This window comes from Tachypleus tridentatus, chromosome 13 (assembly GCF_004210375.1).
Source record: "Tachypleus tridentatus isolate NWPU-2018 chromosome 13, ASM421037v1, whole genome shotgun sequence".
NCBI classification, from domain to species: Eukaryota; Metazoa; Arthropoda; class Merostomata; order Xiphosura; family Limulidae; genus Tachypleus; species Tachypleus tridentatus.
Window position 1 is genome coordinate 189,134,601 of NC_134837.1, and position 17,965 is coordinate 189,152,565.

General features: G+C 34.3%; 1 long non-coding RNA gene across 2 annotated transcripts in view; it reads left to right on the top strand.

Moving 5' to 3' along the window:
• The window catches only part of LOC143238785 (uncharacterized), a 51,249-nt gene extending 33,955 nt beyond the window's left edge, over nucleotides 1-17,294 (top strand). Inside the window, exon 5 of one of the 2 annotated variants that reach the window (XR_013020757.1) lies at nucleotides 13,201-15,033. This is a non-coding gene — a long non-coding RNA (uncharacterized LOC143238785). Of the gene's footprint in view, nucleotides 1-13,200; nucleotides 15,034-15,093 lie in introns of those variants that run through there. The other variant, XR_013020756.1, reaches the window with a different exon arrangement.
• The last annotated feature ends 671 nt before the right edge of the window (nucleotides 17,295-17,965 follow it).

A 17,965-nucleotide genomic window follows, 5' to 3' on the forward strand; every position in this document is an offset into this window, starting at 1 on the left:
CTACTGAATAACTAAAATTGAATAGTAGGAACTGATTTTCACTCTTACAACGCATATATGATCACAAAGTGCGGAGTGCGTGTTTTGTTTTGCCCTAATGCAACGCGAACTAGTCAATCTCAAGCCCAAAGTTTAAGGAGCTAAAACTTATGCCACGAACAGCCCAAAGTACTAGTAAAACGAATAGGCAACATCGCAACCCTTATACTATTTTTGAAGGTTGGATTTTTGGAATTTTGGCACGGCAGTATGTTTGTTTGTTGTTGTTTTTTAATTTCGCGCAAAGTTACTCGAGGGCTATCTGTGCTAGCCGTCCTTAATTTAGCAGTGTAAGACTAGAGGGAAGGCAGCTAGTCATCACCACCCACCGCCAACTCTTGGGCTACTCTTTTACCAATGAATAGTGGGATTGACCGTCACATTATAACGACCCCACGGCTGGGAGGGCGAGCATGTTTGGTGCGACGCGGGCGCGAACCCGCGACCCTCGGATTACGAGTCGCACGCCTTACGCGCTTGGCCATGCCGGGCCACGGCGGTTTGTCTGCGGACTCACACCGCTAGAACCCAGGTTTCGATATCCGTAGTGGGCAGAGTACAGATAGTCCATTGTGTAGCTTTATACTTAATTCCAAACACCCGAACACTCATTCGAAGTTGGTTTGTTTTCTTTCTATTGTTAATAATGAAAAATACATTATTCGTTATGAAATAACACTTTTTCTTGTTCCTTTATTATAATGTTTAAATAAAGACAGTGCGGCATCACTGCTAATAATTCAGTAGTCCTTGAAATATTCCGTTAGGAGTCGCTGTTTAATTTACTTGTTTGAGTTTAATAAACAATCCCAACGTTTTCGAAGTTATAAAATACAACAATATAATGGCTCAGGCTAATGAAATATATGCATAATTCATCTCGAATAATGAAAATGTTTTCTTTACATGTATTTATACTTTGTGTGTTATTAATAGTAATATATATTACCTAATTATTCGAAATATAAATTTTTTTGTTATGAGCATTTGAAAGAAATAATGGAATAATAACTTAGAAAGGAAATGTTCAGATATATATATACAATAATATTACTACGAGTTTGTTTGATTGTAATGCTTTATTTCCTCATGTACACCCGATTCACACAGAGTCTAGCAGCATATATTAGTAATGCATTATTCATAAATTGACATTCGATTCCTACCCCAGGAATTGTTTTTGAACCCTAAAAAAATTGCATTCCGTCAGGCATACGAACGACGTCAGTGAAGACAGAATGACGTACAAACTAGGACTAAAAAAAACAACTCTGTATAAAATGTCCCTCAGCTCAACAGACCCAAGTTCCAGGACTGAGCAAGAATGTGTACACGTCTATTGCGGATAGACGCCGTGCATGCATTGAGAATGGTGAACATTTGTAATATTAGACTGATTCATGATCGTGCAGGTAGAGCTTAATCACGAAGAAAGGTTTTCTTGCATTACGAGCAGTTTCATTTTCCTTTAGTGAGAAGTCGGGTCTCTGTGACCTACGTATTTATGAAAAAAAAGGAGGTACGTTTCCTTGAATTAAAAACAAATAGCAGTAAAGATACGGCTTCACATCCTCCCCATTTTCATCTTTCTAATAATTATCCACAGAATGTATTGCCAAAGGAATTGTTTAAGGAATCTCGTTTGTTTTAAATTTCGCGCAAAGCTACACGAGGTCTATCTACGACATCTGTCCCTAGATTAGCAGTTTAAGACTAGAGGGAATGCAAATAGTTATCACCACCTACCGCCAACTCACAAATAGTTGGATTGACTATCACATTATAACGCCCTCACGGCTGAAAAGGCAAGCATGCTTGGTATGACAGTGATTCAAACCCGCAACCTTCAGATTACTAATCGGGCACCCTGACCATCTGGCCATGCCAGGCCTGCTAATATTGTGAGAATAGTGGTGCAGTTCAAAAGTAATCATTGAAAATATAACAATGCATAAGAAAATTAAAGAATAAATTTATATTATTATGGCTGTGAAAAGGAAAAATTACTCATATAGACTAATGTCATTCACCCTTGTTATTGTTTATACAAATCGGACATCTCATGATAACTTAGGTGATATAAAATACGTAATTGGTCATTTAACCTGAACTATGTACGGTTGTGTGTATGTATACATACCAATTTCATTCCCGTGAAGTACACTTCATGCAATGCACTTTATGTAATAAAAATACCATATTGTTTACGTTTCTGTAGACAAGTCTATGTTATTAGGGATCCTGTAACCAAAGTATCAGTTTAAAGACACATGTTTATAGAGCTAACACAACTGAGAGAAACATTATCTAAGCTACTTTGTTATACTAAATACAGTATTAATTATTATGTAACAGGAAAAACTGTTAAAACTATAAGGAATCAATTTCGAAAGTCGATGTATGGATTTTTATAATATTACGTTTATACATTCAAAAAACTTGATATAATATTAATTAACCAAGCGATGATCATTTCAAATAGCTTGCGTCAAGCAAAAAATTATTTATTCATAGCAATGACAACAGGGTTATTTTTCAATAACTGTGGGGTGGGGGACTGCTAAATGAGGACAAGTAAAATCTGAGAGGAATAAAGAAATTCAAAATTTTATCTTTTTAACTGAAATATTATTGGGCAATTTAAACAAGTTATAGACATTTTACAAATGGAGAGGTGTGCAAATCAAAGAACTTCTTAATGTAATTATGGAATATTGAGAGAACCAACGTGACATTGAAAAGTCGTTTTATAGAACTCAAACATCTTTATCGACCTTTATAAAACTATTAGTCTGCTATATATTTAATAGAAATTAAGTGTGTATTTGCTGTATTAAAAAGTATATTTGTGTTCAGTTTAATTGTTTATAGTCAGTGCAGAACCAACAGAATTTTTATCATTCGTGTTGACGAGAAACCAACTTGAAGTAAAAATATATCTAAAGACGGCTGGTATGGGTATTGAAACTTTTATTAAAATAAAGTAGAGAACAACGTTTCGACCTGAAGATGACCTAAGAAGGTCGAAACGTTGTTTTCTATTTTATTTCAATAAAACTTTTAAAACCATACCCGCCGTCTTGAGATCAATTTTTACAGAATTTTTATCAACTTCCCCAGTGGCACAGCAGTATGTTGGCAAACTTAAAACGCTAAAATCCGGGTTACGATACCTGTGGAGGGCAGAGCACCTTTTGCCCATTGTGTAGCTTTGTGCTTAGTTACAAAAACAAAGAAACAAACAAACAACTTCTGAACAATTTGTTTTTCAACAAAAAGTCAGTATAAACAACTTTTCTCTCCAAAATTCACCGTGTTGTTATTACTCATCATTAGCATTGGAATACAATCAGTTAATTAGCGACTTTTGGTACTCTAATGTTAATTAATTCAAAACTGTATTTCCTTCTTCTTTCTTTTATAAAGTTGCAAGCTGAAATACCCATCAACTGACGGGGAATATGTAATATTAACTTGAACGTTGTAAATTTAAAAATAATAACTCAAACATAAACTTCATCTTAATAAGTTAAAACTTTCCATCTACCAACAAATAAAGATTTTGAGGTGATCTCACACTTGAACCCCAACATCTCACTAACCATGAGAAAATCATGGTTTGAGAAACAACACAGTAACCTTCATACTTTGACTTCCAGTTTCTTCAAAATATTCAACACTCTCCAAAGCATCAGCCTTTCAAGATTGTTTGAATTTACTCAATAGACTGAGAATAATTAATCAACAGAATCTGCAAAATAAAAACAGAGTTGAGTTTAGAACATTCTCTGTAATTCATAGTATTAATATAAAAATTTTGGTTGAAATTGGCTCAACAGACTCGGAGGAGTTACGATAGAAACAAATATCCATTTCCTCTCTATGTATATGAATTGGAACGTAAAAAAGTAATATCTAATAAAAAATGCCTCTGTAAATTACATAAAACCTAACGCGTAAATACAAATCGCTCTCCGTTGACAATTAAATAGTAGCTGAAAGGAACTGCAGAGGTCGTTTTCATAGAACGATAGTGTATGCTAATTCTTCACTAATTAGGTATATAGGTTTTAATATCCGAGATCAGCCGCTGCGGAAGACAGAATGTAGTGGCTTAGGCAGACAGGGACCTTGAAGAAAGTATCCGTGTTAGAACTTCCAAACCACACAATACAATCGAAGAAAGCAACATAATTATACCTTCGTAAATGATAATTTATGTCGATTGTTTTATTTTATAATTAGAAAACTGCTCACTTAAATAAGATTAAGCGAAGACCGCTGAAACTATATCTTGATACACTGGTGATTATGTAAATAAAAAATCGTTATTAACGCTGATATAAAGTCTGGAGTAAACAGAAAACAAATACAAAGGTTCTCCATTTCTGGATTATTTCTATAAAGATATACATACATCAAATGATAAATAAATACATTCTTAATCTTGCCTTAGGCCTTCCATAATTATTACCATCATGTTAGGTGAACAGCATTTCGAATGAAATGTTTGTACACGTTAAATGTACAACGAGAAAGAAGGCGTTAGGCTACGATTTCAAGTACACTGTATTTTTAAATATTTCAATAGAAATTCATGTCTACATGGTATGGGTGTGGCTCAGTAATAAACGTGCCTGGACTGTGAATTGAAGAATTAATGGTTCGCGTCCTACTGCCGCACCTTAGAGTCTTTAGTGCATTGAAACAGTTACGATAAAATTCCACCTTTCGGTAAACTAATAATACATTAAATATAGGCGAAAGATGCTATTCGCTGCTTGTCTTCTATTTAGGAGATGGATTTAAAATTAAAGACGGCTACTATAAGTACAGATAGCACTCAGTATACCTTCCGTAAAATATAGAACATCATGCTGAAAACTATAGCGAAAACCAAAACAAGAAAAATATAAAAATAAATAATTGATTTTAAATATTGAATATATATATATATATATTAAAACTTATTAGATACACGGATGGGTGTGGCTAAATAATTAAGGGTACTTCACTCGCAATCTGAAGGTTATGGATTCGGATCCCCGTCTCACCAAGCATGTTCACCCTTTCAACCGTAGAGACGTTATAATGCGAGGGTCAATCCAACTATCCGTTGGTGAGAGAGTTAGCGGTGAGTGGTGATGACTAGCTGTCTTCCCTCTAGTTATTTTCTGCTAAATTAGGGACGGCTAGCGCAGAACGATCCATCGCATTCTTCTATATATATATAAAAAAATAATTATGAACAGCAGTTAAACAACAATTATAGCATATAAAAATTATAAAATTTCAAAATTAATTAGTCCTAGCAGAACATATCACGAGTCTTAAAATTTTGAATTCATAAAAGGTCAGAACGTGTTTCTGTGTTAGTTAACATACATCGAACTTGTCAATTTTCAAACCTTATCTTGTTTTGTTTATATACACATGATAAAGGTTGGTCGAGAAATTCTCGTAAAGCAGTTAAAAGTGATTATGTCCATGAAAACTGAATAATAAAGAAATAATAACATTCTCATTTTGTAAGGCCCGACATGGCCAGGTGGTTAAAGTGCTCGACTCGTAATTCAAGGGTTGTGGGTTCAAATCTCCGTCACACCAAACATGCTTGCCCTTTCAGCTGTGGGGGCATTATAATGTGACAGTCAATCACAATATTCGATGGTAAAAAGGTAGCCCAAGAATTGGCGGTGGGTGGTGATGACTAGCTGCCTTCCATCTAGTCTTACACTGCAAAATTAGGGACCGCTAGCGTAGTTATCCCTCTTGTATCTTTACACGAAATTCAAAAAAATAAACTTATTTTCTATAAGACACTTATGAATACTATCTCTGTTATACTAAATTATTCAAGACGTGATATTTTTCGTCACAGTTAAAATGTTATTCATACAGATTCAAGTAAGTACTATTGCTTGATAGTGTAGTACGTTTACTTTCCTTCATATATTAGATTCAACAAGTACCACAATTTACTTTACTTTGAAGAATAGTCTCTCTTCACTATGTTCACTATATTTATTTTAAAACTTACCACTTGACGTATCCGTTCAAAATACGTAGAGGATAGTAAGACTTTAGAACTATAGGGGGAGCTGTCCAGTGATCGACCCTTCTCTGTCACTCCCCGTGGGGGTTTAAGGCTACATACAAAGTTTGGTGACAACTGGTCCAGCGAGTTGCTAGGTGTAATCAAATACACACAGAGACTATTGTGTTTACATTAATATCCAGAAACGTCTTGGTTGTCGTCCAACTAGACGCCAGAAACTGGGTTTCGATACTCGTGGTGGACAGAGCACAAATAGCCCGTTGTGTAGCTCTGTGTTTAATTCCAAACAACCATTGACGTCCATACTAAATAGGTTTAAAGCTAACCAAAAGACCTTTAACTGTAAATTCTGAAGTAGTTTTCAAGTTAACTGTTACGGAGCGAACAGCAGGTTCACTCCAATGTAATATTTCTGTAACTCTTGATATGATTCCAATGATTCAAGAATAATCAATGAGAACTAATTAATTAATTAATTAGACGTTCTATCAATCCAACTAGTTTCTCCAACTCTAGGATCTTATATGAGAGCATATAACAGCTAAAAAGAGACACATATGTATATTAAACTTCGTATATCATTATACTTAAAGCAAAAACCGAAATGAAGGCTTATAAAATAACGCCTATTTCTAATATACTGCTCGCAATTATTTTTATCGCTGAATCATGACATGATGGACATCATTAGTACATTGAAGGAAAATTGTAAAGAATTATGAAAAGCAATTAAATCTCGCTGAAAAACACTTATTCAACAGTTATCTGATGAAAACGTTCCAGGTTTTTTATATAGAACAATAACACTTGTAGTTATTTAAATACTCGCTAGTGTACTCGTGTCATACAACAGTACTGTTATATTTACACAGATTTAAACAAACAGTCTTGTACGGGGTCATAATTTTATTCTGATTTCCTTGTTCAATGGATTATGGAAATCATTAGTTCTATGTATGTTCTAAAGGACAGTGATTACCAACGAAACCGTATTCTAATGAAATACGAAAATCAGAATACAACTATAACCCTAAAATTTGAACAACACAGTTTCTGTTCGTTTGTTTTGTGAATTTCGCACAAAGCTACTTGAGGGCTATCTGTGCTAGCCGTCCCTAATTTAGCAGTGTAAGACCAGAGGGAAGGCAGCTAGGCTAGTTATCATCACACACCACCAACTCTTGTGCTACTCTTTTACCAACGAGTAATAGTGGGACTGACCATCACATTATAACGCCCCAACGGCTGAAAGGGCGAGCATGTTTGGCGGGGATGCGAACCCGCGATCCTCAGATTACGAGTCGCACGCCTTAACACGCTTGGCCATGCCGAGCCAACACAGCTTTTAACTAACTAGACATTTGGTAATATATATAACCTCGCCTCAGCATTAGATACACAGCGTTAGCTTTGGTAACACTGAAGAACACATGTAAACACACACGTTAGCAAACAAAAAAATATATCAAGCCACGCCCATTTCCACATAAAAAAGTGTTACGTTTTTTCTTGTAAAATGGGAAAGTGGCATAATCATGTACAGCTACACATGTATATATATATATATTAATGTTGTAATAATCATGTATAGCTACACACATGTATATATATTAATGTTGTAATAATCATGTACAGCTACACATGTATATATATATAAATTAATGTTGCTAGCGACACAAACTTTCCTATCGTAACGTGTACTGCTTTCTTTATAACAACACACTCGAACTGTATGCTGTATATTAGTCTAGCGTGATTAACGTACAAGGTTATTACCTATATAATTGCTCCAAATAAAAAACATATCCGAACCGAAAAATTGTTAATCAGTGGGTAATACCCGTCCTCCCTTCCCCCTACACATACACACATCTCATTTGACTTCTGTATTTTGTCGGACTAGCAGGTATAGCACGTGTTGTTTTATTTTAGTATTAATAAACTCTATTATACACAAACACGATTAGAGCAACAAAATTCATTTGTAGAGGACTTCCTGCTTCTCTGTTTCCACTATTTAAAACTATATCAACAATTTGTAAACACTGAGTTCCTTTTGCTATGTATTTAAAGCATTCGAGAATCGCGTGAATTAGAGCAGCTGTGTCTCGAACTCCCGTGAGATGTCGCGATTTTGAAGTTTTTAGGAAAATCCATATGTCTTTAAGATTGGTATCTCTAAATCGTTTTTGAGATCTAATCAATTTTTCCTTGAAAGTATTATTTACGTTTTGTTTCAGTCGAAGTTTTGATAACGTTTTAAAATACGAGATAAAAGTCCTTTTATAATGCACATACATTAATTATAGAAATAAATAAATATAAGTTGTCATATTACAAGAATAGATCTATTTTCTTACCTAACAGTTCGCATTATATTTATAAGTACCAACTTATATCAGGAGACAATAAACTTCATTCCATCTACCAGAAACCTAGAAGCAAGCCAAAAAAACAAGCAGACACCTCGTTCTCATGATGAATTCTAATTTTAATATAAATATATAGGTTATAATTATAATTACTGCTGAAATAACGGGTTCAAAAGAAATTAATTGAAATCAAGCAAGCATGATTTTGACCTTGTTATACTAGATTAAGTTTAATCGTTTGGTATGAAGTTTAGTTCATGTGCGTAACAACGAAAAAAACCAAAATAAAATGAACAGTATCAGTGAAACTAACAAGAACTACGAAGGTCATTGAAGTGCATGAACTACTTGGTGGATTTGTTCATTGAAGTGTATGAACTACTTGGTGGATTTGTTCATTGACGTGTATAAACTACTTGGTGGATTTGTTCATTGAAGTGTATAAACTACTTGGTGGATTTGTTCATTGACGTGTATAAACTACTTGGTGGATTTGTTCATTGAAGTGTATAAACTACTTGGTGGATTTGTTCATTGAAGTGTATAAACTACTTGGTGGATTTGTTCATTGACGTGTATAAACTACTTGGTGGATTTGTTCATTGAAGTGTATGAACTACTTGGTGGATTTGTTCATTGAAGTGTATAAACTACTTGGTGGATTTGTTCATTGAAGTGTATAAACTACTTGGTGGATTTGTTCATTGACGTGTATAAACTACTTGGTGGATTTGTTCATTGAAGTGTATAAACTACTTGGTGGATTTGTTCATTGAAGTGTATGAACTACTTGGTGGATTTGTTCATTGAAGTGTATGAACTACTTGGTGGATTTGTTCATTGAAATGTATAAACTACTTGGTGGATTTGTTCATTGAAGTGTATAAACTACTTGGTGGATTTGTTCATTGAAGTGTATAAACTACTTGGTGGATTTGTTCATTGAAGTGTATAAACTACTTGGTGGATTTGTTCATTGAAGTGTATGAACTACTTGGTGGATTTGTTCATTGAAGTGTATAAACTACTTGGTGGATTTCTTCATTGAAGTGTATAAACTACTTGGTGGATTTGTTCATTGAAGTGTATAAACTACTTGGTGGATTTGTTCATTGACGTGTATAAACTACTTGGTGGATTTGTTCATTGAAGTGTATGAACTACTTGGTGGATTTGTTCATTGAAGTGTATAAACTACTTGGTGGATTTCTTCATTGAAGTGTATAAACTACTTGGTGGATTTGTTCATTGAAGTGTATAAACTACTTGGTGGATTTCTTCATTGAAGTGTATAAACTACTTGGTGGATTTGTTCATTGAAGTGTATAAACTACTTGGTGGATTTCTTCATTGACGTGTATAAACTACTTGGTGGATTTGTTCATTGAAGTGTATAAACTACTTGGTGGATTTGTTCATTTTACCAATAATCTTGAATTGCTTGCTACTATAATTTTTAAAAAGCAATTAGTTTGAAAGTTTGTGGCACAAATTATTCATTATGTATTTAACTTAAAACAAAAGTTGTTGTTCAATAAACTGCTATTTTAATAATAACTTTCACAGCCACGTAATTACATCTTTCGAACTACAGTAAGTAGTGAGGTAAGTAAGGTAGATAGTGTTTCATATTGTGTTGACTATAAAATTCATTAGTGCATTTCAGTATAACGATTATGTTTAAATTTTCATGCCTAAACAAGGACCAGAATTTTGCTAGTTTTTTAACTCTATAGTTTTAAAAGAGGTTGCCCTGTGATTTAAAAGTTTCACTGTCTTTAATGTGTGCGTGTTTCTTGTAGTAAAGCCACACTGGGCTGTCTGCTGAGTCCGTCTTTAAAATATTTTACTAATTGTTTCCACACTTTTGTACATGAGCCGGTTAGTGTTTGAGTGCTGTCACTAACATTGGATGTGACTGTGTTATAATAGAGTGAAAGATTTTTGCAGCAGTTACGGCATTGAACGTTTCTTGGAAACACGACTGACTCCAAAACTATCGTCAATGTAATCTTCCTGTTAATTTCCAACTGTGTAGCGCTGCAAACAGTTTTACAACTTCAAGTAAAATAAAACAAGGCTCATACATATAAAAGGGAAAAATACAACACAAACGTTCATTTAACGACTTTTTTCATTAAGTAGTAAATATTTAACCGTGTGTTTTTCTTATAGCAAAGCCACATCGGGTTATCGGCTCAGCCCACCGCGGGGAATCGAACCCTTGATTTTAGCGTTGTAAATCCGGAGACATACCGCTGTACTAGCGGGGGGCAATATTTAGTTGACAAAATAAGATAGTACGTTTCTAATGTTTTTCAAACTTCTTGTGGTAGGTAAGCTTCTTTAAATTGACAGATATGAACTGAAACTATAAATGTATATAAATATAATAGTACTGTTTGCTGTTTATTTATGTAACTGCTTCGAAGGTTTTGAGTGGTTTTTCACTAAATTTGGTATGGAAGTTCATTAAGGAAAAAGCATACAAATTTTTAGCTTTGAACTTTGCGTTTTACGGTTTTTATAGGCGTTTTTATCACTACTTTGCCCCCTGTTGACAGACCATCAAATTTCACATGAAGGTCTGTTGTGTACATACCGAGATACATGTGAAGTTGCGATTTCACGCTTTGTATTTTCCACTTATTATGAGCTTTTTTGCGTATTTCGTTTCAAAATTATTTCTTTTTCGACTGCGATTATTTGATTGGTGTTGGAGGTGGCATGACGTAAGGTTAATACTATAAAGTGCTCAAGAGAATAATCAGTTATGTTGGAGTGCCGAAGTACAGATTTATCTTGAGATTTAATCAAGATGCTATGTAAGTGTTTTATAGTGTCTTCAGCAAGCATCTGGCTGGTTTCCCCTAAGTATATTTAGTCACAGTTGTTACAAACAATACAATAAATTAAACATTTGGATGTACAGTTGAAATGGCTGTTCACAGGATAAGTTAATTTAGGGCCTCTGACAGATGTTGTATGACCAACGTGTTACATCTCCTCTAACAACTGCATATATGAGCTGGAGTATCAGATGTTAAATGTATCGTTGTTCGGGAGATGACAATGGACACGTAAATCTTCAACATTAGTGTGTCGTTTATGAGAAATTAGAGGTTTGTTATGGAACATTTGACTGATGGTGTTGTACTGTGAAAGCTGTTTAACAATATACGGGTTGTTTGTTGAATGTGTGAAACGTAAGTGTAAGTGGAATGGATTGATAATCAGTGGAACAAGGAGTGTGTTAAATTATAGACCCAATGTGCAACAATTTTGAAAAAGAATAAAAACAGAAGAAGAAAAATTAGTTGTATACATGATAATAATATAAAGTGTAAAAATAATTAGTCACTTTCACTACAAAACAGGTTTGAAAAGATAACCACAATATAAGACCAAGTGACTATGTTATAACCACATATAACGGTACTATATTTTACGGTTTACATACAAAGTTGTTTTCTTCATTTGCTTATTACAGATTATCCTCGTTGCAACTGCGGAAGGTTCCTTACCTGTTTCGCACCTGCATAGTTTAATGTTTGCTTTATAACTTATATGACTCATAATCTGCATGCGATGCTATGTATAACAAACACAATATCGCACAAGTTCAGCACACATGTAATGAAAAATTCAGTTATCAGCTATTATTACAATATAAACAAAATATTTTCCAAAATGTGTTGAATATGCAAGTTACAAAAAAAATCAAGTGCAGTAAACAGTTCTCATTACAATGTGCACCCTGCAGCTGCAATAATTAATTGGCATTATAACATGCCCAACAATATCAGTCAAATAAAAAATATCCAAGGTAAGTTGGAATGTTTATTTTAGTAGATAATACCACGCACAAAATCATGTTTGTTTTGAAATATTAAAACCACAAACATTTTTAACTCTCTTGTTCTTCAAACTACTAGTCTTGAATTTCACAATCATTTTATATAAATAAATATCTATAATTTTCTCTCAATAATATAAAATTATCGTAAAATAAACGTTGTTTGTTTGTTTGTTTTTGAATTTTGCACAAAGCTACTCGAGGGCTATCTGTGCTAGCCGTCCCTAATTTAGCAGTGTAAGACTAGAGGGAAGGCAGATAGTCATCACCACCCACCGCCAACTCTTGGGCTACTCTTTTACCAACGAATAATGGGATTGACCGTCACATTATAACGCCCCCACGGCTGACAGGCGAGCATGCTTGGGACGACCGGGATGCGAACCCACGACCCTCAGATTACGAGACGCACGCCTTAACACGCTTGGCCATGCTGGGCGAAAAATAAACGTTGTATTTTCTTTTACGCACAAGCTCTTTGACATTTGACCTTTGATTATATGTACGGTTACTCGATGACATCTAAATTAATAAGATGAGGTGAAAGTTCGGAGAGTTTTTAATTTCCATTGTGTAGCATCATTTAGGTTGTCCAACAAAAATAAATGTCATAATATTATTGATTAAAAACAAGGAAAAACACACACTGAGGCTTCGCTTCTTCATGAAACGAGTATAAATGCCACAGCTTTGCATGCTGTCCTAACACTTACCTATCGTTTTATACCTATACAAATTTATCTTACTGGTCAGTTTTTTTAGATGCTATGTCAGAATTTTGTTTTGTTTGAATTTTGCGCAAAGCTACACGAGAGTTATCTGCGTTAGCTGTCCCTAATTTGAGATTGAAAGTTTTTTTGTTTTTTTTCTTATAGCAAAGCCGTATCGGACTATCTGCTAAGCCCATCGAGGGGAATCGAACCCATGATTTTAGTGTTGTAAATCCGTAGACTTACCGCTGTACTGGCGGGGGGCAAAAGCGAAAGACTAGAAAGAAGGACACCAGTCATCACTGCCCTCCGCCACTACTCTTTTAGCAACGAATAGTGGGAATAACCCATTTTATAACATCCTCACGGCTGAAATGTATGTAAAAACAAAAGTTAACTAAAAATTAGAAGAACGATAAATAATCGTTCAAGACTTTTACTTATATCATAATAGTTTGTCATAAAACTGCTTTTCCATATTCCTCTTATTGATAGTTGATAGATTAGTTTAAGATATCATAACACTAAAATTCTGGGTTCTAACCCTACCGTGGATTACGTTTTGCGTTTATCACCAAAACAAATAAACAAAACTTTTAAGGTGATTTTGGTCATATTGAAGCAATCTGATATAGTCGACAGAACTAACAGAATTGTCAAAGAATAATCTGGTAATATAACTTTGACTTTTGTCTTTAAATATTATAAGAGTTATTTTATTTCTTATTAGGACCTGAGGAACACGTTTTGTCATTTCCTCACTGTATCAGCTGCCAGCTTTCCAATAGTTTTTATGTCGTTTCTTCAGTGACGTATTTAGTTTAACCTAGCGTTTAATATGATTTATTTTAGTTTGTTTGTTTGTCTGTTTTTGAATTTCACACAAAGCTACACGAGGGCTATCTGCGATAGCCGTCCCTAATTTAATAGTGTAAGACTAGAAGGAAGATGGCTGGTCATCACCACCCATCACCAACTCTTGGACTATGCTTTTATCAACGAATAATGGGATTGGCCATAACATTATAACGCTCCTAAGGCGAAAAGTCCGAGCATGTTTTGTGTGACTGAGATTCGAACCCGTTACCCTCAAATTACGAGTCCAGCGTCCTGACCACCTGGCTATGCCATGCCAATTTTAGTTTGTTCCGAATTTTGGACAAAACTACACGAGGTCTATCTGCCCTAGCCGTTCCCAACTTAGCACCGATGGACTAGAAAGAAGGAAGCTAGTCACCATCAATCACCGCCAACTCTTAAGTTACTCCTTTACCAATAAATGGTGTAACTGACGAAATATTATAACACTCTCATGGCTGAAAGAGCGAGCATGATAGAGACTCGAAACCGCGACTCGCAAATTTCGAGTCGAGCGCCCAGGTCATGACTGAGGAGTGTTGTTAGAAAATAAAAGTATATTTTAAAAGTTACGATTTAAGAGATGAAACATTTAAAAGCTGATAGGCCTAAAAACTTATAAAAAGAAGTTAAATGTTTTTTCAGTCTTCTTAACTTGTATTATTTTGTGTATATAAACATTGGTTTATTGAATCTTATGTTTCTCTGGTTAATTCTAGTAGTTAACGAAAAGCTTGTTGGGTAGTGATGTCCTGGAAAAAAAACTCAACAAATTTGAAATATTATTTCTTACACTATTTAAAGGAATGTGGGTAAAATCATTTTCTCTTTTACAACGAATTATTGTTTATCTCCAAATTTCACTTTGAATTAGATTCTTGGAGAATGTCCCCTTTTTCTACTCTTAATTGGATTTAAAAACTTTAGATGTCAAATTTTGAAATATATTTTTCACGTTTTTAATACAGGTATTAGCGCAGATTCGTCTTTGTTATTACTTCGAAAGTCTCACGGCTAAAAGTAATCATTTCTACATGTGTAATATCAAAAACATTTTTATGAACAATAAACGGAAACAGATTTCTTCTCAATATATTTTAAACAGCATCCGTAACGGAAAGTCTTTCACTTAATAAATCACAGGGATGATGTATAATCCCCAAAAGTTCTAAGTATTTCATTCAATTTTTCCTTTTACAGGTACAGCAGTTTAGAACTATGGCACGAGGCCAGGTGACAGCTAAAACTATATAAAGTTGCGTGAAACGTAACTTGTGAAAGATAGATCAACATCACAGACCTTGTTATGACACAGTTGTTGTTATTGTAAAACGTCTTATGTGCCATCAACTTGTAAATACAGATTATTACATAATTCTCACACAGTTATGAAAGTAGTTGAGTGGTCGTGACTGAATTGTTATGGTATTAGTGGTTGATCGTCGCTGGAAAGCATGAAGGACGCGTCAGCGCTTTCGGTAGCGCCACCGAAATACGTTTTCAATGTAACGTGTTCTTATTTTATGTGCGCAGTTACTACCACTGTATAGTACTCAGTTACTACCACTGTATAGTACTCTTCTTAAAATACAAATGCAGTTCGATCTCACTCAGAAATGGTTTAATAAACGTAGGAAAAAGACACACAGCGGGATAATTACAACAGTGTTCGTTGTAAATGTATTATAGAACAACAGAGTCAGACACAACTAGGTAAGTAAAACAAGCTTACTACAACAGTGTTCATTGTAAATGTATTATAGAACAACAGAGTCAGACACAACTAGGTAAGTAGAACAAGCTTACTACAACAGTGTTCATTGTAAATGTATTATAGAACAACAGAGTTAGATACAACAAGCTTACTACAACAGTGTTCATTGTAAATGTATCACAGAACAACAGAGTTAGATACAACAAGCTTACTACAACAGTATTCATTGTAAATGTATTATAGAACAACAGAGCCAGACACAACTGGGTAAATACAACAGTGTTCATTGTAAATGTATTATAGAACAACAGAGTTAGATGCAACAAGCTTACTACAACAGTGTTCATTGTAAATGTATTATAGAACAACAGAGTTAGATACAACAAGCTTACTACAACAGTGTTTATTGTAAATGTATTATAGAACAACAGAGTTAGATACAACAAGCTTACTACAACAGTGTTTATTGTAAATGTATTATAGAACAACAGAGTTAGATACAACAAGCTTACTACAACAGTGTTTATTGTAAATGTATTATAGAACAACAGAGTTAGATACAACAAGCTTACTACAACAGTGTTTATTGTAAATGTATTATAGAACAACAGAGTTAGATACAACAAGCTTACTACAACAGTGTTTATTGTAAATGTATTATAGAACAACAGAGTTAGATGCAACAAGCTTACTACAACAGTGTTCATTGTAAATGTATTATAGAACAACAGAGTTAGATCCAACAAGCTTACTACAACAGTGTTTATTGTAAATGTATTATAGAACAACAGAGTTAGATGAAACAAGCTTACTACAACAGTGTTCATTGTAAATGTATTATAGAACAACAGAGTTAGATGCAACAAGCTTACTACAACAGTGTTCATTGTAAATGTATTATAGAACAACAGAGTTAGATGCAACAAGCTTACTACAACAGTGTTCATTGTAAATGTATTATAGAACAACAGAGACAGATACAACAAAGTAAATACAACGAAGTTAGTACAACAGTGTTGTTGTTTTTTAATATATTAAAGTACCATAGAATCAGACACAACTAAATACAATGAGGTTATTATAACTCTTGGATATATTTGACTCTGTTGAGAATGTTTAGATGCTACAGAATAACTTGAATCAGTTGTAAATTAGACAGATAATTGATAGATAAGGTTTATGTATAGTAAATGCGAGATAATGTATTAACTGTTGTCATACGTGATCGGAGAGAGAGACTTTTGTATAGGGGTAAACAATTTATTCAAGCTATCGAGTGAGTAGCAGTACAACTAAAAGCTAATGCGTATGAAGATATCAAATGATAAACAAGAGAGTGAAATAATGAAAGCGTATCAATGTTAAATGAGTTAGACGCTTAATATGTGGTGTCTGATACGTTAAAACTCTTAATTTAAATATGCTGTATAACAATCAAATATGGTTGATTAGTACGTATTCGTTTTGAGAACTTTTGCGCTAAGTCATGCATGACCATCTCTAATCGTTGTATTGATAAACTAGAAGGAAGGCAGGTTGTCATCAGCACCCACCGCCAACTCTTGTTTGACCCAACAGTAGGATTCGATCATTGCTCCTTTAGCACATCCACGGACCCAAATTCTAAATCTCGCTTTTTTTTTTTTTTTGTTATTTGTTTTAGTAACGCGTGCGTATAGTGAACCTTTGGGTTCAAAGGCCGACATTCTAACCTTTAGACACCTTGTATATAATTAACTGCTAAACCAGGTTACTAGGTGCTGTTGTATACCTCAAGATTCTTGCTTATCTGCCACTTTTATTGATAGACAAATTTCCAGCATCAAGTTAATTTTCAGGTCACATAAAAACAAAAATACACCTTGAAATATTTCAATACTTATCTGAAATTTGAAGTCATTAATCGACAGAAATGTTGTAAGGGAAACCCTCTATCCGTGCTATTACAAAATTTCAAGGCTCGGCATGGCCACGTGTTTAAGGCACTCGACTCTTAACTTGATGATCGCGGGTTCGAATCCCCGTCACACCAAACATGCTTGTTCTTTCAGCCGTGGGGAGCGTTATAACAATAATAATCAAAGAGTCGAAGATCTTAAGGTTCAGAAGGTAACAAGGCTTGGATATTTCTATTGAAGTGATATACGAGATATTGAAACCAAACATTTTCATACAGTTGAAGTTAGTCTGAATCCAGATTTCGAAACACTGATAAAATTATGTTGCCAATTTTCGTTTTTAACCAAACTTATGTGATTTGTAATAGGTGGGTTCCGTTTGTAGAGCAAAACCAGATTGAGCTAACTGCTATGTCCGCCGCAGATAATCAAACCCATATTTTGGCATTGTAAATCTGTA